The 12,049-nt window shown below is 35.1% G+C and overlaps 1 long non-coding RNA gene across 1 annotated transcript in view; it reads left to right on the top strand.

Moving 5' to 3' along the window:
- The window catches only part of LOC107055198, a 40,605-nt gene extending 28,793 nt beyond the window's left edge, over positions 1 to 11,812 (top strand). The window contains exons 5-6 of the long non-coding RNA XR_005849641.2: positions 809 to 890; positions 3,412 to 11,812. This is a non-coding gene — a long non-coding RNA (uncharacterized LOC107055198). The remainder of the gene's footprint in view (positions 1 to 808; positions 891 to 3,411) is intronic.
- Positions 11,813 to 12,049: the final 237 nt, after the last annotated feature.

Here is a 12,049-nt window from a genome sequence, read left to right as displayed (position 1 = left end):
ATATATATATATATATATATATATATTTGGACCACAGTGCAGAAAGAAATCAAGCACAGTTCAATGAACAAACAAACAATTAAACAAATAATGATGTAAAAGAAATATAAGTCATTTCAAATAAAAGTTTTATTCAGAACAACAGAAAAAAAGGAATTATTTTTCAATTTGACTGTTCATTCTCCACCTACTCTTGTTTACATGAAGTAAAAGCAGCAGAGGAAAATGAAAAAATTAAAGGAGGCTCTCTTTTAAGTTATGATTCCTGTTGTCAGAGAACCATTTTGATTATATTTACTCTCAATCACAATTGTTATTATGTACACTTACTGCATGTTTCATAGATCATATATAATCCCCTAATTATCCAACAGCTAGGAATAAATAATAAAATCTTTTTAAAGATATGTAAACCAGTATTTTTTCCCCCGTTTTTGTGTATTATTACAGGTTTCCATTAAGATTCATACAGTAGTTGTCACCCGTTTTACTCTTGGTGGAAGAAGATTAAAAGCAGATTATTTATCTCTTATATTTCAAAATATAAACTACAATACCTGATATGTCAGTTTATGCAGTCTGCTTCTCTATGCTCACATATAGTTATGTTTTCCCTTTGCACATATCAGACATTACTGGACTGACTATCTTGTCATTATGTACTTTTACTTTTTCAAATTTCTGGAGTATGCTTTTTAAACTGCAAATGTTTGAGGGATAAATGCTTAACAATTCTTATATATAAAAAAATCTTTATATATATTTTAAATTTTAATATCTGAATTTATATTTTATTTTGAATACTAAGCGGTTACAGAACATAGCATGGAACTCTCACAGAGAAGACACAACTGGCAGTGCAATGGACAGAGTCAGCATCTGTGACAGAGGTGAGTTGAGAGAAGAGGTTAGAATAAAAACAGCACGTGACATTCTAATATTTGAAATGAATTATGTGATAGTATGGTAGATCTTTGGGATTTGCAGCAATTAATAATGCATTCTTTTAAAAACAGAAGCTTACTTATTGCCAAAAGAAAAAAAAAACAACAATAAAAATGTAATATAACATTAAAAATGTAATAAAACCCTGCATGAAACTAAAACCAAAAGGATTGCTGAAGTGCATCTAAAACATTAAAAATAAACACAAACACACAAAGAAACCTATTCAGTAATTCAGAATTAATGTATACAGAAATGTCCTATTTATATAAGTTTACTGTCTCTATCCTACGTCAACACAATTAGGTTATGAAAGAAAAGCAGTGAATTTGAAAACAAATGTTCTTTAAAAATGAAATCCCTAATTCTTTTCATTGAGTTCAATGATAACAGAACTGGGCCACAGAATTTTTTATCCTCAAAGCATCAGAGTTGGAGTTCCTTTGAAGGGATGAGTAATCTCCATTTCCTTTTGCAAAAAAATGAGACTTCTGAGACAGCCGGTTATACATCTAGTACAGACAAATTGAAGTTGTCAATATAATGCCCACACATCTTCAGGTGTCTCAAATTATGTAATGTAATTTCAAACAGGCTGCCTGAGTTTACACATTTAGGATCTTAAGGAGACAGTTTTCTTTAATACATAATTTTGATAAGGCTTTAATATAGTTTTATAAAACTGCTTTTTCTCGAGCATAAAAATATGACTACCTATCAGAAGTGCTGTTAGAAAAATGGAATAAGTAGGCCTAGGGTGAAGGGCTTTGTCTATTCTCCCCTTTAAAGAAATTCCTTGGTTCACTGTCAAAGTTGCTGTTTGTTATGGACAGTGAAAATGGAGGTCAGTATAGAATGAACTTTTATAGATCTATTTTGGTGAATTGCATATTGGTTATAAAGTTCAGTATAAAAGGTAACAGCACTGTCTTCAAACTCTAAAGATTTTTTCTCCTTCACATGTTACACTATTCTTTGATATCATCATTCTCGCAAATGTTATGATCAAAAAAATAGAAATGGGTGAGGGGGAAAGGAGTTTTATGGTTTAACTGCTTCAACTCTTAAGTAAGGATTTGATGTGTTAAAAAATTCCAGACCATTAATTTACATCTTTCCAAAATTTGCAGCGATCATCTTCAAAACAGAAAATGTGATTTATTTTTAAACTTTGAATATGTCAAAATATCTCCTTCTGTAACTAAGAATTGCACAAAAAAAGCATACAAAGTACAAGTGATCTGTGGCAGCAGCAACAAAGCGAACAGTTTGTAATGACTACCACAGACTGCAAGGAGATAAGAAAAGTAACATTATGTTAGATACACACACATTATTGGAAGAGATCAGATAGCCCTGAAGTGTTGATACAGACATTTTCATTTCTTTTCTGGGTTCAGGATTTCACTCACCTTTGCATAAATTCTTGTTTCATAGTATTCTGACAGTATGTTGCAGAAAGAGAAAGCGGGAAGTCATTCATTATACGAGGAAGAGAGTGGTACCCCCCAGACAGTTCTGCCAGGAGCTGAGCAAATAGAGCTTCACCTTCCCTATCAGCAGGCAGACCTATGCAGTACTTTTGGGTAGGGATTGGCAAGGGAATGAATTTGTAGTAGTTCAGTTTCAATGTAGAAATGGTTTTCAGATGCTTATCACCCACAGGGCCCTCTGGGAATTTCATTCAGTTTCATTCTCCTGAGAAATCATCCAACAGCACAGGTGATCAGTCAGGAATGCAGAGAGATCATGGGGTTAGGACTGCAGAGCTGTTCCTCAAATGCATGTGACGAATATTTTAGAAAGAACAGAGCTAAAAATCCCAGTTTCCATCCAATCGCTATTTTGCCAGTAATTTGCCTAAGGAGAAACAAAGAGCATAGTCATTAATTAAATAAAACATCAGTAAGCCACATGAAGAATATCCAAGAATGTCATTAATGAACTTAAGAACTTTTACTTTGCATAATCAAGGAGGACACCTGTTGTGAATTAATTCTCATGGAAATCACAGACAAGCCAGAGGTTTGACTTTAGTACATAAAGTGCATCAACATGACAGCTTAAGTATAGTTTTACTATGTCAAATATTTAAATTTCTAATAAGTACATTTAATTGCCAAGCTTCAACTAAATGCTTTCAGTAATTTCTTTTCTGAGAAATATTCATGTACATTTTTGAAGACAATCATACTGAAGGAAACACGAACTTTACACTTTCAAGATTTTTTAGAGCTTTTATACTTGTTTTGGCCAAGATATTTTCTCAGGTCACTTGGAAAACAGCTAACAACAGCCTGTATTTTAGGGAGATGGTAGCAGACAGTACAGGGTGGTCCTTCCAGCTTCACTTAAGAACTTAACATATCTTGATATACTGCACTGACAAGAATTATAGGAATGATAAACATGAGCAAACTCATTAGAAGTACTCAATTACCCTAAACATTGTTTTTTCTATCCCAGTACTGAGGCTCCAGCGGCCACAACACTATCATCATGTATGAGACAGCTACTGAGGCAGAGCACGTCAGTCTGGCTACTTCAGATGGTCCATGCCCATGTGCTTTTCAGAGCCCATAATTTTTAGAAGTGCAGGAAGAAAAGAACTCATCCTTCACTTTTCCTGGGTTTGTGCAAAAGGCTGAGTGAGCACAGTTGCTGCAGGAGTTGCAATGTGTGCAATAGTTATTCTCCTCCACCACCTTTCTTACATCAAGAAAGAACATCAAATATTTGTGCTAGAAGCTTGCTGCATAAAGACTACAACAGCCATCATTTTTATGGCCCCCTTCAAAGCTGTGGGCACCTGGACTGAGCAATCTTGAACAATGTCCAAAGACATGGGTTGCAACTTACGTCATTTCAGTGCACATGACTCATATTTTACTAAGAGACAGAACCTGTCACAACCAGACTTTTCTGACATTCTTTGCACAGAAAAACTTTGGGAGGAGAGGTAGTGTTAAAAATTCAACCAAATGAAAAAAACAAAAACAAACAAACAAACAAACAAAAAAAAACATTGAAATAGGCAATAAGGGAATTATAGACAGAGAGAGAGAGCCAAGAATTTATTAACCATCAACAGTTCTCCTTCCAAAGTCCCTCTTTATCCTGTGTATGATAGTATCAGTCTTCCTCAAGAACTGAATAGGAAAAGGAAGTTGTGGCAAGATGTCATCCCTAGTTTTTTGGAGGAACTGTGATATTTATGCTGGACTTTCCTTCTTGGTCTTGGGCTTTTTTTATGTACATTCTTACCCCAGTCTGCTGTCCTCCCCTGCTCCCAGGGCAGAGGTGAAATTTGCTCCACAGGCCTCTGTCCAATACCTTCGAGGCTGTGATCCCTGAAAGAACTGCGTTGGGCTTTCAGCCCCTTCCCAACATGTCATTCTCAAAGCTCAGACAGTCTAGGCAGTGGGTACTTGGCTGTCTGCAAAATCCAGCTCATTCTTACTCAGGCTGAGGGTAGTGAAGCCACATTTTCAGAACTGAATGAGAAGCATCAGCACAAGTCAGGAAAGTGAGTTTTAAATTAACCTCCTACTCGTTTTTCCTGAAAGCTCTAAAGTGTTTTGGGGTTTGGTGAATAACTGTTCTGCATTCACCTTACTTATGACCTTCATGACTCTATAAACTTAAGACATATTTCCTCTCAGTTTCCTCCTTTCCAAGCTGAGACCTTTTAGTTTTGTTTTGTAAGATAGCTACTCTTTGCCCTCAATCACACTAACGGCTCTTTCTTATACCTCCTTTACCCTCTTGCTAATTCTGAAATAACTTCCACATAACACTAAGACCAGAACTGTAAGCACTTCTCATGATGTTGTACAAGTCATTATATCTCGGATTTCTTCTAGCCCACTCTTTGAACAAGGTAAACAGATTTTCCCTTCTCTTTTTCCCTCATTTTGTTTCCTTACTGTGCAATAGTAAACAAAAGGTACACATCCCTAATAGCATTTTTAGCTCTCTCTACTTCTGTAGGTTTTTTTGTTAATATAGACCTGATCTCCCTACCACTGACTTATTTTAAGAGAGGCATTATATTCACACAGTGTGTCTGCACAATGTGTTTCCACAATGTGTGTGATATGATGCATCCCTATCTCATCTGGCATAACCATAACTATTGTTCTTAAAAAGGAATTGGTGTGTGTTGTATGCAGTTATAACCAAAATTATCACAGAATATAAATCTATAAACCTACTATGAATTACCACTATAAATCCGTAATACTTCTGAGAATACAAGCAAGCAAACAAAATGGTAACACAAGAATAAATAACAAGTAAATGGAGTAGATATTTCTTTAATAGCTTGCTACTCTTTGTAAGTTCTGTGGTCACTGAAAAAGGTTTTAATGACTATTTTTGGTCTTCCCCCCAGTTATGAGACTCTTGTGAGGCTTCTACTCTTATTATTCATGCAATAGTTATTTGCTAAAAATCAGGCATCAGTATCTTGGTTGCTGCTTCTATGAGTTTTCAGCGTATAAAACCACAGAGCTGAATTTGGGTAAACCTTCACTCAGGGATGGGCTTCTTTTTCTTCTTCTTTTTTTTTACACAGCATGAGCAAACAAACATTCCTGCAACTAATCTTGCCTGTAACTCAGCCAAACACAGTGGAAATAAAAAGGCTCTAATTTACTGTGTCCCATATCCCATTTCAGAAGTAGATCCAAAGCAAGTCTTCAGTTGATATGGCTACAAAATTTTTTCAAAGTATGTTTTTTACCAGCATAGTGAAATGGTCCTATAAATACTGTGATGACATATGGAGCACTGGACAACATTGGCAACTGCAACCATACCCACATGTTTTCCTGAACAGACAGATGGAGCATCTGGGCTTGTGGCGAGGTGATTTAACTGCTTCCCAATTCAACTGGCATTTTCACAAATCCTTGAGCAATTGTCTAATTATGTGCAAAACTGGAAACACTTAGGAAAACACCTAGACTAATCACCTCCTGAGTACTATTCTAAATTGCAGAATTGGTGCTCCTGCTCTGTTGCATCCATAAGCATGAACAGAATATTGATTCTGCAAGACATACGTCATACCAAAACCAAAAATAAGCAACAGAATTATCTGTCAGAGAAATAAATTTCTCAGTCTGTGCTACTAAGTCTATACATGCAGTCATACTGTACTTTCTGCACAACCCATTTCTGTTGATGTTTTATGGATTAACAGTACACAGATGATGAGACTACTTCTGTTATCTCAGATAATTCCTTTAACTGTGAGATTCTTTAGCTCTTACAAGTTTCATCATCATCTGACTCTTCTCTCTTTTGCTGTAGCCTTTTCTGATTTTTCTCCTGAATTTTCTTGCTTTTGAAGAGTTTTAGTATCCCGAAAAGATATTCTTCCATACGGGCTTTAAGAAATGGATGTCAGTAAATCTCATATCTGCTTCACATATATTAAGTTCAAATTTTCCAGATCCATCTCATTTTCCTCAAAGATCATATGATTTATTTTTCTTCATCATCTCCATTCTTGCTTCTATTTGCATAGGCAGCATTAACAAGACCAGGAGTGATGGCAGCCAAGTTGATTTTCACAGACAGTTATTATCTTTAAGTTTATTTAAGTTCTCCTTTGATATAGATTTATAAATAGTTCATTATCTTTCATGTGAATCTGAATCTAAATGTTTATTTCAATAACATTTTTTCAACAAGCTGGTAAGTAATCAGTGTGAACTCTGAGTACATAGAACAATAACAGTGAAAAAAACATTTCTAAGAACATTATGGATTAGATATTCATGTTTGCCTTGTGTAGAAAGGTATCGTAAAACATCCGTTGCAAGATTCCATAAGAAATAACTACAACATCTCTAGCACTTCTATTTCTCAGCATAACACTTCATCATCTTTGTATCTACGTCAAAGCACTTGATTAGTTTAAAGTCTGTCTGTCATGAAACAGTTGATGGTTAACAGCATAATTGGGTATTTCTATCTTTCTAGTGTTCCAAAAATCCATTTTTCTATTAGATCATATTTTGCTTTTGGCCAACATTTAGTGAGAAATGTCTTTGGAGTACTAGTTGAATACACTTACTGAAAAAAATTGCCTTTTTATGCTTGCAGAGTTGTGAAGCAAAGAATACAGTGCTGTTTCTGGATAATTGTTAATATGTGACCAGACATTCTGCAAACCACAGAAAATAAATCTGCATAATAAATGTAAATCTATTAGAGGGAATTCTAAAGTGTTCTACTGTAGAATACTGTCTTACATAGCATTTTTCCTAACTACTGGCTGTACTTGAAAGAGCAAGAAGCAGAGGTAGGCAAGCAGGAAAGGTTTAAATGGTGAAAGAGTTTACATAGAGACTGGATGGTATGGGAATTGTTTTTTTTAGCTCTAATCAAACAAGCTACTTCAAGATGGAATTATGGCAGTTCTTTCAGAAAATGAACATGAAATGCTTTGTTCTCCTTTGAAATGTATGCAATGAAACAATACTTCTGCAAAGAAAACTAGCAAATTATGCCTGGATTTATGCATCTTTTTTTTTTTTTTTTTTTTTTTTTTTTTCCCACCTTGTGATAAAAGCAGCTAATGAAGAAATGGAGATATATTACAGATATATTTCAATACCTCATGTTAATTGATATCACATTACTGAAGACTTTTTTTCTTAAGAGTCAAACATTACAGGGAATATTAAAAATTCTAAAACCTCATAACAACACCGTGGAATGGAGAAAAAAAAAGATGGGAATAAATGGCTGGAAACAGTTACTGAAGGTTTTAACAAATTAAGCTCGTTCTCCATAATGATTAGTTATAAAAATGGTCTTCAGCTAGTCCTTCACAGGACGAGGGAAAATGGCTCTAAACTTGAAGAGGGCAAATTTAGACTAGATATTAGGAAAAAACTCTTTACTATGAGGGTGGTGAGACATTGGAACAGGTTGCCCAGAGTAGTTGTGAATGCCCCCTTCTGGAAGCATTCAAAGCCAGGCTGGATGGGGCTTTGAGCAACCTGGTCTAGTGGGAGGTGTCCCTGCCTATAGCAGGGGGTTGTAACTACATGATCTTAAACCCAACCCAAGCCCCTTCCAACCCAAACCATTCTACAGATCATAATTCATATTCATGATTATATGATGCTGCCTGACATAACTGAAAATTTTCTTTGACAGAGCACTTATCAATGTTACATAGACCTATTCTATTGTTTTTTATTATTCATATGATCAGGGATGGTGTACAGAGCTTCCTATATTATATTACTGTTTCAGATATGGTTCACATGAGGAAATTACTTAAAGTGAAATACAAAATAGTGATATGCCCTTTCCTATAATATATGAATAAGGATAGGAAATGAAATTAATGAATTGGAGTTAGGGAACAAATATGGGAAAATGCTTTTCATGCAATGTGCAAGTAAAGATTCATTGTTCCAGACTTTTGAAAATGCCAAAGTTTATCTGCAGTAAAAAAGCACTGGAGTAAATTTATCAAAGAAATATTCATCAAATGCTCATTTCCACACAGGTTTAGGATATCCAAAGGACATTGAAAGCAGAAAATGAGGAGGACAGCCTGGTCAGGCCTTGGTTATTGGTTTAGAATAAACTTTAGAATAAACCAGCTTTCTACAGTCAAAGAGATAGGAATAAAACAATGCAGTATTCAAGAGTGATTAAGTTCATTTCACACATTAGCAGTGTGCCACCTGATACACACAAATACATTTATACTATATTAAGATTTGGACATTTTTTGTTCACTAATGCCATCACTCCATCATAAAAGGCCATTCTTTTATGCTCTATTGAAGCCATGTTGGCTGTCTCTGATCACCTCCTCAGCCTGTATGCACCTTAATATAGCTAGCAGGAGGATCTGTTCCATGATCTTCCTGGGTACAGACATGAGGCTCAAGAGCGTGTATTACTCTGGGTCTTCTTTTCTCTTTTTCTTAAAAATGGGAGTGATATTTCATATTTTCCAGTAAGCAGAGACTTTGCCTGGCAACCATGACTTTTCAAATATGATGGAGAGTGGCTTGGCAAACACAGCAGCCAGTTCCTGGGGGATTCATGTTGTCTGGCTCCATAGATTTATTAATGAAGCAGTCTCATGAGGCAGTTTCATGTAGCAGTCTCAGATTTGCTCTTACAGTGGAAGGGGTTTTGCTCCACCAACTCCCACTTAGAGATGTAGGGATGTGAGAGGCATGGGAAGCCTGACTGTTAGTGAAGATGGAGGCAAAGAACTTACTGAGTTCTTCAGCTTTCTCTGTATCTGTTGCAAACAATGTTCCCTATTCATTTACCAGTGGGGGTACACTCTCCTTGGTTAGTTTCTTCTGACCAATGTAGAATTCATTCTTGTTATTTTTCACCTTGCCAAGTTCAGATACATCTGTGCCTTGGCTTTCCTGATCCCATCTCTACATGTCTGGCATTCCTTTATTCTTTTCAGGTCACCCATCCCTTCTTCCATGTTCTGTATATCACTTAGTATTAGACTCAGTAATTATATTCTAAAAATGTCCCATTTTAATTTGCAAAGAAAGACCATATCATATAGTTTATCCTGATATTACCTCAGCCTTTGAATTTATTTTTAGCCACAAGTAAAAGGGAGATAGAGCAAAATAATGAAACAAAAATAATTGTCAGTACTATAAATGAAAATCATTAGCTATCTGCACATACCATCTGATTTCAGCCCATTCCTTCAACACACACTTTCATGTTGGAAAAAAAAAAAAAAAGATAAACTTGCTTATGAGATTACGGTCTTTAAATAAAATTTTGCTAAAACAAAGATTTCATAATAAAACATACCTCAGGAAGCAGTGAGTAACTCTGTCATAAAAGCAAAAATAATTACTATTTATTTTATTCCCTTTCCCCCGTCGTTTAAATGCTGCTGCCTTGCATTACTGTAATTTAAGGGGATGGTTATTAATACACTTCACCTTTCTGCACCCCCCTAGCTGTACTTGACTGACTATGAACAGTAAGAATGTGTATTTTTCTGCTGATCTGAACCTAAGCATAAAAATCACATCCAAGGAGAGAAATAAGCAAGTGCAGGCATTCTGCTAGTCTTCTGAATACTGCTTAATGGGGAAAAGTCAATGGAATTGGCTTTGCTTTACAGTTACATTTGTTATGGATACATATTCCACTTGCATATCTGAATCTGTGCTATTTTTGTTTACAATTCTTTAGATAGATTTGCCACAAAAAATGAGCCATTTTCAAAGTGTACTAAGTAGACTACCTTCTTTCAAAAAAAATCATTTACATATTTCATTTCCTTAGGCAGATTCCTGAGGCAATAAGGCAAGCATGGTTTACTTTCAATACAGTACACACAAATATTGTATATCTAACATACAATATTCTAGACAGTACCAAACGATTCACCAATAACCTAGTATTTCAGTATTGCTTACTCTAGATTGCTTTGGTTCAATAATTTTATATTAAGTCATTTTGAAAAGCTAATTTGAAAGAGGGCATATAACAGTGACAGGTACACTGACATATCTCACATTCTTTATAAAACATCCATAGCAACTTTACAGCAAATGCATTATTTTGTCATTTCATTGTCTTATGCTGGCAAAATACTGTAGCAGAGAATAGAAGTTCTCACATTCAAAAGATATACTCGTAGGAATAAGATTTATGGCAGAAAAACTTTTTTCACTTATTATTTTCATCTAGTAGCTAGCCAAAAAAATTGTATTTCACATTTTTTTTCTACATGTGTACAGCTAATAACTTATAAAATCAGAATCACTAATGTAAAGTTTAAAACAGATATGTTTTCCACTAACTTAGGGAACATCAAGAAAATTCATATTAAAACACGTATTTGTTAATATTCCTGTTCTCTACATTTTCTGTTCAAAGTGAAGACTATACATACCTACATATGCAAGTGTATCTACTTTGGATCATTTTCATTGGTGCGCTCTCCTGATAAGCAAGCTTGACAATGGAACATTTGCTCATTTTCAGTGTGAGCAAAAGGCTAAAGGCTGGTAGGTAATGGGACACTGAATTTAGTTCCTTTGGCCTACATCTCTCTCCTCCTCCCTATTAAGAAAAATATCATTTAGACAACAGTTTGTTACTAAGACTTTTTGCTGCTTATGTTGTTTTAAGGACAACCTTTGCTTTACAAATTACACGACACATGCATGCATACTGCATTTATGAATTCGTGAACTGGAAATACATCTCAGAATTCCCTATAATGCCATAAAAGCTATGAGAAGAAAAGCTTCTGAACAGATCTTTGTAAGAACTCTGCCATTTTATTCATTCATTCAGAACTCCTTCACCCCTTTAAAACTGAATGCCACAGAAATGTTTCTGGCAGCAGCAGCTTTCCTGCTGTTTTGCTCTCTTTGCATTGTAAGAGTGTCAACTGACTTGATGTTCTTGCCTCTCCTGGGCAGGCAGGGGTTTCTATCCCTACTTTGAGAAAACCTTCTCTTTCTTACCTCCATGGGATGTATTTTTAATGGTCTAACAACACTCTTCCATAAAAAAAACTTTGTTTCAAATACTAGCTCTCTAAATCGTAACATATCTTTTACAGTTAATTCTAATCAAAACTAACTGTATATGGCTGTAGCCATGGCATTTGAAATGGGCAATTACAGAAATGCCCAGAGATACACAGGCTTTCATTTAGATTTACAAGCCAACTAAATGGGTGCCAATGACTATTTACATAGTGCTTTTTAAAAATTTATTTGCATTCCATACTGAAACAGTTTACCACTGACCTCAGAGCTGCATCTAGTTAAAATAAATAAATAAATGGATAAATAATTAAATAAATAAGGCATCCTTTTCTTACAGCATAAATTCCTGGAATATTGAGAGTAAAACTGAAAGAAGAATCCATTACAAGATGGGATGAGAAAAGTTTGGTCCTTTGAGGTTTAGCTTCGAAGTTTGAATACAATAAAGATAACGAAGAAAAAGACAAATGTAGTTGTGTCAACAGCCTGAGAGAAGGATTCAGAATATGATCCTTTTCTCTCTCAGATAATTTGAAATAATAAAGCCTATTTACTCTGGAAACTGA

The sequence above is a fragment of the Gallus gallus genome, chromosome 1 (genome assembly GCF_016699485.2).
Source record: "Gallus gallus isolate bGalGal1 chromosome 1, bGalGal1.mat.broiler.GRCg7b, whole genome shotgun sequence".
NCBI lineage: Eukaryota > Metazoa > Chordata > Aves > Galliformes > Phasianidae > Gallus > Gallus gallus.
The sequence above is the reverse complement of the archived record's forward strand: the minus strand, read 5'-3'. Positions and strand labels throughout refer to the sequence as shown.